Source organism: Piliocolobus tephrosceles, chromosome 8, assembly GCF_002776525.5.
Source record: "Piliocolobus tephrosceles isolate RC106 chromosome 8, ASM277652v3, whole genome shotgun sequence".
Taxonomy (NCBI): Eukaryota; Metazoa; Chordata; class Mammalia; order Primates; family Cercopithecidae; genus Piliocolobus; species Piliocolobus tephrosceles.
Window position 1 is genome coordinate 273,561 of NC_045441.1, and position 15,438 is coordinate 288,998.

The 15,438-nt window shown below is 50.4% G+C and overlaps 1 protein-coding gene across 2 annotated transcripts in view; it reads right to left on the reverse strand.

Annotated features, from left to right (window-relative positions):
• CARD11 (caspase recruitment domain family member 11) overlaps positions 1-13,364 on the reverse strand; it is a 136,689-nt gene extending 123,325 nt beyond the window's left edge. For both annotated transcript variants that reach the window (XM_026449466.2, XM_026449464.2), the window contains exon 1: positions 13,092-13,364. The gene's annotated coding sequence lies outside the window, so the exon portion shown is untranslated. The remainder of the gene's footprint in view (positions 1-13,091) is intronic.
• Positions 13,365-15,438: the final 2,074 nt, after the last annotated feature.

Consider the following 15,438-nt stretch of genomic DNA (forward strand, 5'->3'; position numbering starts at 1 on the left):
CCTAGTACTAGTGTCATGGGGGTTTGTTCTATAGATTATTTCATCACTCAGGTACTAAGCCTAGTACCCAGTAGTTACTTTTTTTTTTTCTCAAGATGGAGTCTTGCTCTGTCACCCAGGCTGGAGTACAGTGGCATGATCTCGGCTCACTGCAACCTCCACCTCCCGGGTTCAAGTGATTCTCCTGCCTCAGCCTCCCAAGTAGCTGGGATTACAGACACCTGCCACCACACCTGGCTAATTTTTGTATTTGTAGTAGAGATGGGTTTTTGCCATGTTGGCCAGGCTGGTCTTGAACTCCTGACCTCAAGTGATCTGCCTGCCTTGGCCACCCAAAGTGCTGGGATTACAGGTGTGAGTCACCATGCCCAGCCCCCAGTAGTTACTTTTTTTCTGATTCTCTCTCTTCCCACCCTCTGCCCTCAAGGAGGCCCCAGTGTGTGTTGGTCCTGTCTTTGCATCCATGTGCTCTCAGCATTTAACTCCCAGTTATAAGTGAGAACATGCGGTATTTGGTTTTCTGTACCTGTGTTAATTCACTTAGGATAATGGTCTCCAATTGTATCCGTGTTCCTGCAGAAGACATGATCTCATTCTTTTTCATGGCTGCATAGCATTCCATGGTGTATACGTACCACACTTTCTGTATCCAGTCTGTCATTGATGAGCATTTAGGTTGATTCCATGTCTTTGCTATTGTGAATATAGTGCTGCAGTGAACATTCATGTGCATGTGTCTTTATATCGTGGATTTGCAAGGCTGGAAGGGCTCTGGGTCATGCAGAGCAAGTGCAGACGACTGACAGGGCAGCCCAGCTTCCACATTCAGATTCACACCCATGGGCAAACATCGGTGATCGATCCCTGAGCTTGGGTCCTCAACGTGGCCCTCCAGCAAGCCATTACTAGTTGATTGGAACTGGCTTGTCAAATGCAACGCATTTACCACCCCAAGTCCTGTCCAGTCTTCTCATTTGACTTACGAGGAAACTGAGCCCCAGAGGTGAAGGGGAACTTGGCCCAGACTGCTCAGTGGGTCAGTGGCCGAAAACCAAATCCCTCTTTCTGAGCCCAGTGGCCTCTCCAGTGCACTGTGTGGTGTCCCATCTACTGCAGAAAGAATTCCCCCGTCAAGGCAGGGCAAGGTGGCTCACGCCTATAATCCCAGCACTTTTGGGAAGCTGAGGCAGGCAGATCACTTTGAATCCAGGAGTTCGAGACCAGCCTCAGTGACATGGCAAAACCCTGTCTCCACAAAAAATACCAAAAGTAGCTGGGCATGGTGGTGCAAGCCTACAGTCTCAGCTACTTGGGAAGCTGAGGCAGGAGGATCGCTTGAACCCAAGAGGCGGAAGTTGCAGTGAGCCGAGATCATGCTACTGCATTCCAGCCTGGGCGAGAGTGAGACGTGCCTAAAAAAAAAAAAGAAAGAAAGAAAAGATTTCCCTATCAAAAGATGCCTGAGAATGACATTCTTCATGACTGAGCCAGAGCAAATTTTCTTTTCTATGCCCAGCAAGCGGACAAACTACCAACAGAGAAGTGAAGGACAGTTCCAAGGATCTTAAGTCCGAGCCCCACACAGGACGGAAGACAGAGTTTGGAAAATCACAAGTTTGATTTTGGATTCACTCCATGTACAGGCAGACACGTGAAGAAAGTTGGATATTAAAGTCTAAAGTTCAAGAGGAGAGCCTGGGCAGAAGATATAAACTTGGGAGTCACTGGCATATAGATGACTTTTAAAGCAAGAAGCAGGAGGAGACCACCCGGGGAAAGAGACCCACGGACTGACCTCCCGGCAGTTTGACCTCAGAGGTGAGGGAGACAGAGGAGTCAGAAAAGAGAGGCCAGGAAGGAGTAGTTAGCAAAGAGGGGGGCAAAAAAAAAAAAAAAAAAAAACAAGAGGGAGAAGCCCCAAAGCTAAAGGAATGTGTGTTTCAAAGAGGAGAGAAGAATGGGTCTTACGAGATCCTGCTGATATCAGGATCTATGAGGACTGAGGATGGACCACCAGAAAACGGCATTGGTGACTTTGTGTTTTGGTTTTATTTTTATTTATTTATTTATTTTTTGAGACAGAGTCTTACTCTATCATCCAGGCCGGAATGCAGTGGTGTGATCATAGCTCACTACAGCCTTGACCTCCTGGGTTCAAGTGATCCTCCCACTTCAGCCTCCCGAGTAGCTGGGACCACAGGTGCACACCACAATACATGGCTTTTTTTTTTTTTTCCCCCTGTACAGACGGCGTCTCCTATGTTGCCCAGACTGGTCTCAAATTCATAGCCTCAAAGGATCCTCCGGCCTTGGTCTCCCAAAGTGCTGAGATTACAGGCGTGAGCCCACACCTGGCCACATGGGTGGTTTTGATTAGAGCTGTTTAAATTGGGTACTGGGGACCAAAGCCTGACTAAAGTGGGCTCAAGATGGAAGGGGAGGAGAAGAATTAGGACAGGGACTACAGACCACACTTTGCTATAAAGGTGTTAAGGGCTGAATCCTGTCCCTCCAAATTCCTATTATGGACGTCCTAACCCCCAGGACCTCAGAATCGGGCTGTATTTGAAGACAGGGTCTTTAAAGAGGTGATGAAATTAAAGTGGAGCGATTGGAGTGGACCCTAATCCAATCTGACCTGTGTCTTTATGCCAAGAGGAAATTGGAGGCACAGAGACCCAGGGGACACACACCCAAGAGAAAAGGCCGGGTGAGGACACAGGGAGAAGATGGCACCTGGCAGCTGCAGAGACAGGCCTCAGAAGGAACCAGCCCGGCCAGCACCTTGCTAAGACTTCCAGCCTCCAAAAATGCAAGGCAATAAATGTCCCAGTCTGTGGGATTTTGTTATGACAACCCCAGCAAATGAATACAAAGGGGGTGCAGAGAAATGCGGCGAAGGCTGGAGGGGAATGTAAAATCAAGACAGGTTTGTTGTTTGTTTATTTTAAAGTGGGTGAAACGCAGTAGATCAGCACTCGGATAGGAATGGTCCCCGGAGAGAGGGAATACAGAATGGAAGATACAGCAGAGAGAGAAGACAGTTGCTCGAGAAGCGTCTTTGATTGGAGAGAGGTGGGCTCTGGTGCCTGTGCAGAGTGGGCCTTGGCAGGTGGTCGGATCACCATCTCAGGCACAGGGCAGGGAGAGGTGCCAGGCGCAGAGGCAGGAGGCACCAGGCAGGTGGGAGGGGCAAGTAGAGCCACCAGTGCAGTGGCAGGAGGGCCTCTGAGGCCCATCAGTCTGACTCTGCCACAAGACATAAGGTTGGGTTTTAAAATATATTTTTAAATTACAGCTGGGCACGGTGGCTCATGCCTGTCATCCTAGCACTTTGAGAGGCTGAGGTGGGCAGATCACCTGAGATCAGGGGTTCAAGACCAGCCTGGCCAACATGGTGAAACGCTGTCTCTACTAAAAATACAAAATTAGCTGGGTGTAGTGGTGCACATCCGGAATTCCAGCTACTCAGGAGGCTGAGGCAGAATTGTCTGAACTCAGGAGGTGGAAGCTGCAGTGAGCTGAGATTGTGCCACTGCACTCCAGCCTGGGCAAGAGTGAGACTCTAACTCAAAGAAAATAAAAGTGTATATATAAAATTATTAAATTATATATATAAATTATATAAATATAATTATATATAATTATATAATTAGACATATAATTACATATATAATTTTAAAAAAATAATATGTATATATGTACAAATTAGTTAAGAAAGATACGGGACTGGGCACGGTGGCTCACGTCTGTAATCCCAGAACTTTGGGAGGCTGAGGCGGGAGGATAGTTGGAGCCTAGGAGTTCGAGACCAGCCTGGGCAACATAGCAAGACCCTCATCTCTACAAAAAATTTAAAAATTAGCCGGTCATGGTGTCACGTGCCTTTAGTCACAGCTACTTGGGAGGCTGAGGTGAGAGGATTGCTTGAACCCAGGAGGTTGAGGTTGCAGTGAGCTATGACGGCACCATTGCACTCCAGCCTGGGCAACAGAGCAAGACAAAATTATATCAAACTCCCACATAAAATGAGTGAGGAGACAGGGTGACCCCGTCCCCGGCGCACAGACGGCCTTCTGCTTGTACGGCAGCTGGATCCTTTCTCCACTAGGTCATGCTCTTCACCAGTCTAAGACCTCCCCGAGCTCAGAAAACTCGGAACAGGGCCCGGTAAAAGGCCGTCCGTTAAGAAGCGGGAGAAACATTTGTCAAAGATGGAGAACTCTCCTACAAAGAGCCAAGAACCTCTGCGTGCCTCAGGGACTCAAACAGGGATCACGGTGCCTGTTCGTCGGCAAACAGGGATCACCGTGTCAGCTCCCAGAGGCTCTCTGCTGGTTAACACGTTGGTTTCTGAAATGCGTCTGAGAACTGAAGTCACGAGTGTCGGAAAGCAGTGTGAGGTATCGTTATTATTCTGCTGAACGTTTTCCCTGGAACCAACGATACTCGAATCCCTTTAAAAATAGGCCATTTCTTCTTAGAAGACTTTCATGAATCACATGATCCTTATGCAGAGGCAGGCAATGAAGCACTGATGTCAATAACGTTACAGTTTTACTTCATACCAACATTTATCCACCGACATAGCAATGTACTAAACTGCAGAAAACGCCGGCACAGGGCCTCTGTTTACCCTTGGATTTTTTATATTTCAGAGACAGGGTTTCCCTCTGTTGCCCAGGCTGGAGTGCAGTGGTGCAATCACAGCTCACTGCAGCCTCTACTTCCTGAGCTCAAGAGATCCTTCCACCTCAGCCTCCCAAGTAGCTAGGCCCACAGGCATGGCCACCACGCCCAGCTAACGTTTACCTTTTTTATAGAGATGAGGTCTGGCTATGTTGCCCAGGCTGGTCTCAAACAAGTAGGCTCAAGTGATCCTCCTGGTTCAGCCTCCCAAAGTGCTGGGATGATAGGCATGATCCATTGTGCCCAGGCTGCTTCCAGATTTTTTTTTTCTAAAAGAGCCATCACCACCAAGATACGTATAAGAATGTTCACAGTGGTTTCATCATGATAGCCCCGAACTGCAAGCAACAGAAATGTTTATCAAGGGTCAGGTGGATAAGTAAATTGTGGTAAATTTTTGTGTTTTTTTTGAGACAGGTCTCACTCTGTCACCCAGGCTGGAGTGCAGTGGCACGATCTTGGCTCACTGCAACCTCCTCTTTCTTGGGCTCAAGCAGTTCTCCAGCCTCAGCCTCCTGAGGAGCTGGAATTATAGGCACAAGCCACCAATGCTTGGCCAATTTTTGAATTTTTGTAGAGATGGTTTCACCATGTTGCCCAGGCCGGTCTTGAATTCCTGAGCTCAAAGCAATCTGCCTGCCTTGGCCTCCCAAAGTGCTGGGATTACAGGCATGAGCCACAGCGCCTGCCCCTATTGCAGTAAATTTGTACCATGAAATACTGTGTAGCAACGAAAAAGAAACATTGAATGTGACTCTGTCCATGTGAGGTTCAAGGACAGGGATGGTGATAGAGGTTGGAAGGGGACAGGGGAGGGGTAACGACTGGGAGGGGATATGGGACTTCCCCAGAACCTAGAAGGGACCCAAATCTTGATTTGGGTGATTGGCTCCAGAAAGGCATTTAAAAGCCCATCAAGCTGTATGTATGCTTAAGACTGTACTGTGTGTGTGTTATACCTTAATTTTTAAAAGTTATTATTATTATTATTACTGATGGGCAATCATTTTTACCTTTCTTTATTTTATTTTTAGAGATAGGGTCTTGCTCTACTGCCCAGGCTGGAGTGCAGTGGTGCAATCCTAGCTCAGTGCAGCTCGAACTCCTGGGCTCCAGTGATCCTCCCATCTTAGCCTCTGGAGAAGCTGGGACTACTACAGGTGCAAGTCACCATGCCTGGCTAATTTTTTTTAAGTGTTTTTGTGGAGGTGGGATCTCACTGTGTTGCCCAGGCTGATCTCAAACTCCTAGGCTGAAGTGATCCTCCCACCTGGGCTTCCCAAAGTGTTGGGATCACGTGTGTGGTGTGAGCTGCCACGCCCGGCCTATCAAACTTTTCGATGTTTGCCAGTCTGACAGGTGGAAAACGCTATGTCCCTGTTGTATTACTTCACATGGATTTAATTGTAAACGCAGCATGTTGACTGACTGGCTGATATTGCGTGTGTGTGTGTACCCCTTCACCGTTTTTTCCATTAGTTGAATTCTCTAATTTTGGGGTCTGGACACTCCCACTGAGGGCCCTGTGCCGTCCACTGGGCCAAAGGGGGCCACATTCACTCCCATCTACAGCCGCCTCCACTCCACAAGGACAGAGTTGGTAGCTTCGACAGAGACCCTCTGGCTCACAAGGCCTAAAATATTTACTATTTGGAGCTTTTAAGAAAAAGTGTGCCAGTTCCCGTGTCTAATTGGTTTACAAGAGTTCTTAGTAAATTAAGGAAATAGCTCTTTGCTGCATATATTCTGTTTTGCATTTCATCTCTCTCTGTTCTCCCTCCTGGCCTCTGAATGAGCAAGTCAGAAGTAAAACTTAAAAGCAGAAGCTGCAGAACCCCTTGACACATTTGGTGCATTTGGAAACACTTTGGTCTATGCTAATCTAGGGGTGGCATCATCATCATCATCATTATTATTATTATTTTATTTTTATTTTTTGAAACGGAGTCTCGCTCTGTCGCCCAGGCTGGAGTGCAGTGGTGCGATCTCAGCTCACTGCGAGCTCCGCCTCCCAGGTTCACACCATTCTCCTGCCTCAGCCTCCCGAGTAGCTGGGACTACAGGCGCCCGCCACCTCGCCCGGCTAGTTTTTTGTGTTTTTTAGTAGAGACGAGGTTTCACCATGTTAGCCAGGATGGTCTCAATCTCCTGACCTTGTGATCCGCCCGTCTCGGCCTCCCAAAGTGCTGGGATTACAGGCGTGAGCCACCGCGCCTGGCCTCATTATTATTATTATTTTGTGATAGAGTCTCGCTCTGTCACCCAGGCTGGAGTGCAGTGGTACAATCTCGGCTCACTGCAACCTCTGCCTCCCGGGTTCAAGTGATTCTCCTGCCTCAGCTTCCCAAGTAGCTGGGATTACAGGCACCCACCACCACGCCAGGATAATTTTTGTACTTTTAGTAGAGACAGGGTTTTGCCACGTTGGCCAGGCTGGTCTCAAACTCCTGACCTCAGGTGATGCGCCCGCCTCAGCCTCCCAAAGTGCTGGGATTGCAGGCGTGACCCACCGCGCCCAGCTAGGGGTGGTCATTTTATATCCATTTCACACGTGCAGCAGTTGAGGCTCAAAATCATCATGTGACTTTGTTGGGGTCACAGAGAGTGCAGGTAGTGGAGCTGGAATGGACACCGTGTCTGCCAGGCTCTAAGTCTGTAGATCTCTCCAGAAAGCAGCTTTGCCTTTTTTTTTTTTTTTTTTTGAGACAGGGTCTTACTCTGTTGCCCATGCTGGAGTGCAGTGGTGCAACTGCGGCTCCCTGCAGCCTCAGCTTCCTGGGCTCTAGCAATCCTCCCACCTCAGCCTCCTGAGTAGCTGGAACCACAGGCGCATACCACCATACCTGCCTCATTTTTAAATTTTTTATAGAGATGGGGTCTTGCTATGTTGCCCAGGCTGGTCTCCAACTCCTGAGTTCAAGCAATCCTCCTGCTTTGGCCTCCCAAAGTGCTGGAGTGCTGGGATTACAGGCGTGAGCCCTCGTGCTTGGCTTTTTTTTTTTTTTTTTTTCATCTTGCCTCTTAATGAATGAGGCCAGTTCCAGGGATGGCAGCGATCATAATCAGCACTGTCCTGGCAGGTGTTGCCTTTGGCACCACCAGGACCAAGGACATGGCACACACAGGGCAGCCCCTCTGCTGCTGTCATACTTGGGTATAAAGGCAGCAAATTCCTGAGTTGCAGAGAGGCAGGAAGGAAGATGACACGCTAGACACAGAAACCACACAGAGGAGGATGGAGCCCTGTTCGCGAGCATGGATACCGCGCGTGCCCCTTTCTGGCTCCCAGACTTGCAAGGAATAATGTCCACTGAGGAATGGCCCCGGCTGGGCCAGGAGGAACCCGGCACTTTGGAGGAACGAGTGTGTTTCGAGGAGCAGGAGAGGGGAAGAAGAAGTGACAGCCACACAGACGGGACTGGAAGGACTTTTATCACCCTCTGGCTCTCGGCCACCAACACCCATTACACAAATGTGACAGCGACCATTATAATCTCTGAGCCCTTGAACAAATCACAACCCAAAAGGTTACCCTCCCGAAAATAATCACCCCATCAAAACCACTGACCCAGAGAGCGCAGTCCCTCAAGGAGAGAATACGGACAAGGCGTGGGGCCTGCTCTTTGTATGGAGTGTGCAATGCCCTGGCTGTGCTTTTCTTATGTGGCCTGCCACAGGAAGAGGCTGGCATCTGGAATCTGTGCCTTCTAATTCCTCTTCTTTTCTTTTCTTTTTTTTTTTTTTGAGACTGAGTCTCACTCTGTCACCCAGGCTGGAGTGCAGTGGCGCGATCTCGGCTCACTGCAACTCCAACTCCCTGGTTCAAGCAATACCCCTGCCTCAGCCTCCCGAATAGCTGGGATTACAGGCGACCACCACCATGCTTGCGTAATTTTTTCTGTATTTTTAGTAGAGATGGGGTTTCACCATGTTGGCCAGACTGGTCTCGAACTCCTGACCGCAGGCAATCTGCCCACCTCGGCCTCCCAAAGTGCTGGGATTACAGGCGTGAGCCACCGCGCCTGGTTGCCTTCTAATTTTTCTTTAGCAGAAGAGCATGTTTAAGGGGCTTCCTCGAAGGTTGCCTTTTCCTTCTCTTTTTGTTTCTGTATTTCAATCAATCCAACAAAATATTTTCTTTCTTTCTTTTTTTTTGTTTGAGGCAGGGTCTCGCTCTGTTGCCCAAGCTGGAGTGCAGTGGTGTGATCTCGGCTCACTGCAGCTTCTGCATCCCAGGCCCAAATGATCCTCCTGCCTCGGCCTCCCAAGTAAGGAGGGACCACTATGCCTGGCTAATTTTTTAGTTTTTTTTTTTTTTTTTTTGTAGAGACATGATCTCACCATGTTGCCCAGGCTGGCTGGTCTGGAGCTCCTGGACTCAAGGGATCCACCCACCTTGGCCTCCCGAAGCGCTGGGATTACAGCCATGAGCCACCGTGCCCAGCCAATCAAGATATCTTCTAGACTGCTTTGGGTACTGCAACCACCAAGAGAGAGTTTTTCTACAGGGTAGATTGACGGAGCATCAGCTCGGTCTGTGATTTCCTCGGGCCTCATAATTCCCCTGTAAGACTGAGACTGCAGACAAGGAATCGGAGGTTGCACCAGAAAAAAGTAACAAGGTCCATCCAGCCGGTGTTTGCGGGGAGGCTGGTACTGCAGCCCTGGGTCTGGACTCCAGAGTCCAGCCTCTGATCTGCTGCAGACCTTAGTCATCACGGCAAAGGTAATCCTATGTCATATGCCGTATTTTCTCATTTTATGCTTGGTGTAACTGACAATACTGAAAATAACCAGTATTGATATCCTGATTTCATTAGAGAAATGACTCTCGGAAAGCTTAGGTGACGGGAAGCCTGTCCAAGGTCACACAGCTAGCCAAGGTCACACGGCTAGCACTGATCAGTAGTCATGCCTCGAACCCATGCCTTCATGCCTTCATGGGCTCCAACCCAAAAGATGGAATGCCGCTGGGAGCACGGCCTGCAAAGCAGAGAGTGCAGGGGCTGGGCAAGAGGAAATGGAAACTGTTTTTTTTTTTTTTTTTTCTTTTTTCTTTTTTTGGAGACAGAGTCTCACTCTGTTGCCCAGGCTGGAGTGCAATGGGGCAATCTCGGCCCACTGCAACCTCTGCCTCCTAGGTTCAAGCGATTCTCCTGCCTCAGCTTCCCGAGTAGCTGGAATTACAGGCGCCCACCTCATTTTTGTATTTTTAGTAGAGACGGGGTTTCACCATGTTGCCCAGGCTGGTCTCAAACTCCTGACCTCAAGCGATCCTCCTGCCTCCGCCTCCCAAAGTGCTGGGATTACAGGCGTGAGCCACCATGCCTAAAGGCGGTTTTAAAAATGGATTCAAGAGGCTCCATTTTTCAGCACTTGACATGCCTTTTCATCATCACCATCTGAAAATCAGGACCCCATTTGGCCTTTCCTGCATGACATGCTATGAGGAGCTATGATCACAAGTGTATCTTCATCTCTACAGCCCCTGCCAGCCACCAGCAAACCACAGTCACACAGCCCCTTAGTCCAAGGAAGCAAGTCTTTTATCGGAAGGGCCCAGAATCACTGCATAGGATAAAGAAGTCTAGACACTGCCCCTGGCTTTTTTTTTTTTTTTTTTTTTTTGATACATTGCCTTGCTTTGTAGCCCAAGCTGGAGTACAGTGGCACCATCTCAGCTCACTGCAACTTCCACCTCCCAGGCTCAAATGATCCTCCTGCCTCAGCCTCCCAAGTAGCTGGGACTACAGATGCACACCACCATGTCTGGCTAATTTTTTGGTATTTTTTGTAAAGACAAGGTCTTGCCATGTTGCCCAGGGTGGTCTCGAACTCCTGGACTCCTAGAACCTGGAACCCCCTCCTGTGAGCCTGCCACCCCCTTCCTAGTACAGTGCCCACAGGGGGCTGTCCTGTCCCATCTCCCAGCTCTGCACCCCCTTTTGGTGGGGCTGCCCCTCCTCCCTGAGATTTTCAGCACCATCTCAGCCTGGAACCTTCCAGGGATCCCTGGACCTTCTGAGTCCTACCATCTCCCAAGTTCACTCCCTGCTTCCCTCCCCACTCCTCCTAATTCTTTTCCATCTCATGTGCGTCTCAGCCACACTCTGACCACGGCATACACAGACTGTGTGATGAACCTACTCAGGTTGGAGCACTGCTTCTCACATCCCTCCTGCGTCCCCTCTGCCACCAAGTACAAAGCCACCCACACACGCCCACTGATGGATTCAAACAAGCGTCGTCATCTTTAGAAGAGTTAGGTTTAGAAGTCTTTTTTTTGAGACAGAGTCTTGCTCCATCGCCCAGGCTGGAGTGCAGTGGTGCGATCTCAGCTCACTGCAACCTCCACCTCCCCAGTTCAAAGCGATTCTCCTGCCTCAGCCTCCTAAGTAGCTGGGACTACAGGCATGCACCACCATGTTGGGCTAATTTTTTGTGTGTATTTTTAGTAGAGATCGTGTTTCACCACTTTGGCCAGGCTGGTCTTGAACTCCTGACCTCAGGTGATCCACCCGCCTTGGTCTCCCAAAGTGCTGGGATTACAGGCATGAGCCACTGCGCCCGGCCAGAAGTCATTTTTAAAAAATCACATAAAGGATGAGCAGATACACAAAATACAGTCTATCTGCACGACAGATTATTATTCATCCTGAAAAAGGAAGGAGATTCAATCACAGGCTACAACACAGATGAACCTTGAGGACATGAGGCTCAGAGAAATAAGCCAGGCACGGGAAGGACACAGGTTGTATGAGCCCCCTTATACGGGGTCCAGAAAATCATCAGATTCCTAGAGACAGAATGAAGAAGGGTGACTGCCAGGGACTGAGGACGGAGCGAGGGAGATGTTGTTTAATGGGGGACACAGTTTCAGTTTGGGAAGAGCTGGATGGTGGTGACCACTGCAAGACAATGCGAATGGGCTTAATGCCACTCCACTGTGCGCTTCAAAGCAGTTCAGTGAGCTACTTTTATGTCATGTGTATTTCACCACAATTTTTAAAAAAATCACATCAAGGACCATTCATGCATTAACTGAAGACTGCTGGGGCCAGGGGAGCCATGGCCTCCCTATCTGATACCCAGGCAAGTAACTTCTACACGGGTCCAACAGTCCCTGGCCTTGACTACGCTGAGTCCCGGTCACTGTTACTCTCCTCAGGGCAGCCCCGGCCCGAGGCAGGGGTATCATCTCTTTACAGATGCCTTCCTGGGGAAAGAACGGGAGATTCCGCGAAAGCACAGAAATGGACCCTTACGGATTCCTGTCCTCATATGAAGCACAAAAATGGACACTGACAGAGAAATTCCTGTCCTCATATTAATTCCCGGCTCCTGGGATTTCCAGCACGTATTATGCACAGGCTGAGCACTTAATGAATGTGGAATGAACGATCGACTGTTACTCTCCCCTTTCTGGTAGGTTGGTAACCTTATACCTTCAAGACGAGTCATAAACGTCAGGAGAAACATTTTTGAACTACAAATCAAAGGCTTTGCGAGCAGGCGGGGCAGACAGAGGTCAGTTTGGTCCAAGACCGAGTTTGTGTGGGCAGCCCCGAAGCTCACAGCTGGGACCACTGTCCATGAACCTGGGTCCCCGTGACAGCCTCCAGCGGTGCTCAGAGCCCCTGAGGGACAGAAACACCCTCTCTGCCCCTATCTTCAGAGGGGGCTCAGCAGAAGGCCTGGTGGCCCATCGGGCCTGGAGGGGCCTCCTGGGGTGGGTGGCTTTTAGGCCTGAGGCCTCTGGGGACTGACTGGTCCGGCTTTCAGTGGGCAACCTGGGCCCCCTCCTGTGCCCCCACCACTCCCTTTCTAGTACAGTCCCTGGGGGGGGGGGCTGTCCTCTCCCATCTCCCAGCTCCGTACCCGCTTTTGGTGGGGCTGCCCTTCCTCCCTGAGCCAGGCCCCACCTTCCCAGGAGCCTCTGAGTCAGGCTGGGCTGTGGTCTGCAAACTTCCGGGCCTTTCAGGTATCAGAAAAGTTTCTCTTCCTCCCTGTGGGGCAGGTGCACCAAGGGGCTGCAGCCTCCTGACCCCTGATTTTTTCCTGTCCAGTAGGAGGGGGTGGGGGTTTTGCTGGGCAGTGATACTCAGAGACGCTCAGAGAGACAGGGAGGAGAGGTACACGAGGTGGAAAGTGAGGGAGAAAAAGGGTTGGAAGGGAAAAGGGGGAGACGAGAGTGAGAGAAGTGGGGCAGGGAGACAGAGATGGAGAGGGACGGATACCCCCATCATCGCGGAGCCAGCAGGAGCCACTCTCATCCCCCCCACGCCCCACTACCATGTCATCTCACTGATGCCCCCCATCTCCTCCCTGTGTCCTCCTCTCTTTACCCAACTCCCCGCCTCGTGCTCCCCCTCTGCCAGCTCCCCCATCCCGGCTGCGCCTACCTGGGGCGCTCATGCTCCGCCAGCTGCGCGGGGCGCCTCCTCCACGCAGGCCTCCGGCTTCCTCCAGGCGACCGGGCCCTCCGTCCCCGCGGGCCCCGACCCGTCCTCCGAGGGACGGCGCCCGCCCAGGGGCTGCAGGGCCAGGAGGGGGCTGCGGGCGGCACGGGCAGGAGTCCGAAGGCCAGAGGAGGCAGGAGAGAAAAAAGGAGAGAAAGTATGTCATAGGCTAGGAGGGGCGGGGGAGGGAAATGCAAAACCCGACAGGAAATGAGACTAAAAAATGCGAAAGGTTAGAAAAAGATAAGGAAGAGAGGGAGGGGGCGGAGTCGGTGCTTCGGGAGGAGGGCGGTAAGGAGGTGGGGGTGGGAGTGGGGACAGGGCCTGGGGTAGGGGTGCTTGGGGACAGATCAGGGAGCCGGGGATGGGGAGACCAAGGCGAGTCTCGGGGTCCAGGCCACCCGCATCAGTCGGGGTAAGGCTGGACCAGCCTGGGCGTCAGTCCCCACCTAGCTGTGACCCCAGGCAGAGTCCAGGTGGGGCCTTGGAAGGGGCTATCCCCTTTCTAGGTTCTCCAGGCCTCTGGCTCCCGAGGTCTAGCCGAATTTCTCAAGAAATTCCGGTGCCTGTCACTGCAATGTGTATGTGTGCGGGGGAACGGGGTGTCCCACATAAAATCCTGCAGCCTCCTACACCCCAAGCCTCTTTCCTCCCTCAGCCCCTGTTCTGGAAGCTTCCTGGGCATGCTGGGTGGTCAGCACCCCTGCAAAGGCCTTCCTCACCCCAAAAGCTTTGGGGTCCAAGATATCCATCATCAGCTTGTGCTCTCGATGTTCTGGTGAACTATGCTTGTAAGAGAAATTGTGATTTGGATGTCATCATTTTACTTTATTTTTATTTTTTGAAACGGAGTCTCGCTCTGTCACCCAGGCTGGAGTGCAGTGGCGCGATCTCAGCTCACTGCAAGCTCCACCTCCTGGGTTCAAGCGATTCTCCCACCTCGGCCTCCCAAGTAGCTGGGACTACAAGCGTGCGCCACCAAACCTGTCTACTTTTTGTATTTTTAGTAGAAATGGGGTTTCAACATGATGACCAGGTTGGCCTCAAACTCCTGACCTCAAGTGATCTGCCCACCTCAGCCTCCCAAAGTGCTGGGACTACAGGTGTGAGCCACCGCGTCCAGCTGGATGTCAGCATTTTGATAATTTACCCTAAATGGCCAGCGTCGTGGATGGGATGGTCCCAAGGGTTTACAGGGATTGTGGACTCAAAAATCTGGATGAAAGAAAATGTGATCACACACACACACACACACACACGCTCACCATGGAATACTACTCAGCCATGAAAAAGAACGAAATAAAGTCTTTGCAGCAACTTGCACTTGGATGGAACTGGAGGCCATTATCTTAAGTGAAGTAACTCAGGAGTGGAAAACCAAATACTACACATTCTTAATTAAAAGCGAGAGCTACGCTATGGGTAGGCAAAGGAAGGCAGAGCGGGATCGTGGACATTGGAGACTCAGAAGGGGGAAGAATGGGAGGGGGTAGGGGGATGACAAATCACCTGCTGGGTACAATGTACACTGTACTGTGTGTACTATTCCGGGGACAGGAGCACTAAAAGCCCGGACTTCACCACTACACACTTCATCCGCGTAATCCAAAACCGCATGTACCCCTAAAGCTATTGAAATAAAAATCTGGATGAACCGTGCCTACCCAGAAAACCTTAGTTTCTATTTTCTTACTGCAATTGACCCCTGCCTCCCGCGCCGCCCCACTCCCGGCCCGTTTCCCCAGCTTCTGCACCTCTCATTGTACCCTGCCTCAGTTTACCACTCTCCTCTCATCTCTCTCCCTCTCTTTTGATCCCCTCATTACGGCTAGAGAATGTAGGCTTCTGTTTCATGTTTTAAGTGTTCTGAGAAAAGTTCCTCGAGGTGCTAGAAGGGAAAGGCCTTCAGTAAATTAAACTTTCAGCAAGACGATAAATAAAAAATGGGATTTTGGTCCAAGCACGGAAGAATCTGAAATACCAGTGAGGGATGTGTTTGCACTGATGCGCATGTGCTAGGGATGAAGGAAGACACCGGTTTGCTTCCTGTAAAGTGTGTTCAGAAATGCAAGGAAGGGCCATAAAGAAAGTTTCTAAAATGAACACCAAGACCCACAGTCTTCTAGGCCTTCATCCCTAAAGACAAATCTCACTGCCTACCCAGGACCGGGGAAGCTGCTTGTACTCTATGAAACCTCTAAATCAGGCAGTGGTATTTATTTGTTTATTTATTTATTAATTATGGAGTCTTGCTCTGTTGCCCAGGCTGGAGTACAGTGGCACGATCTCG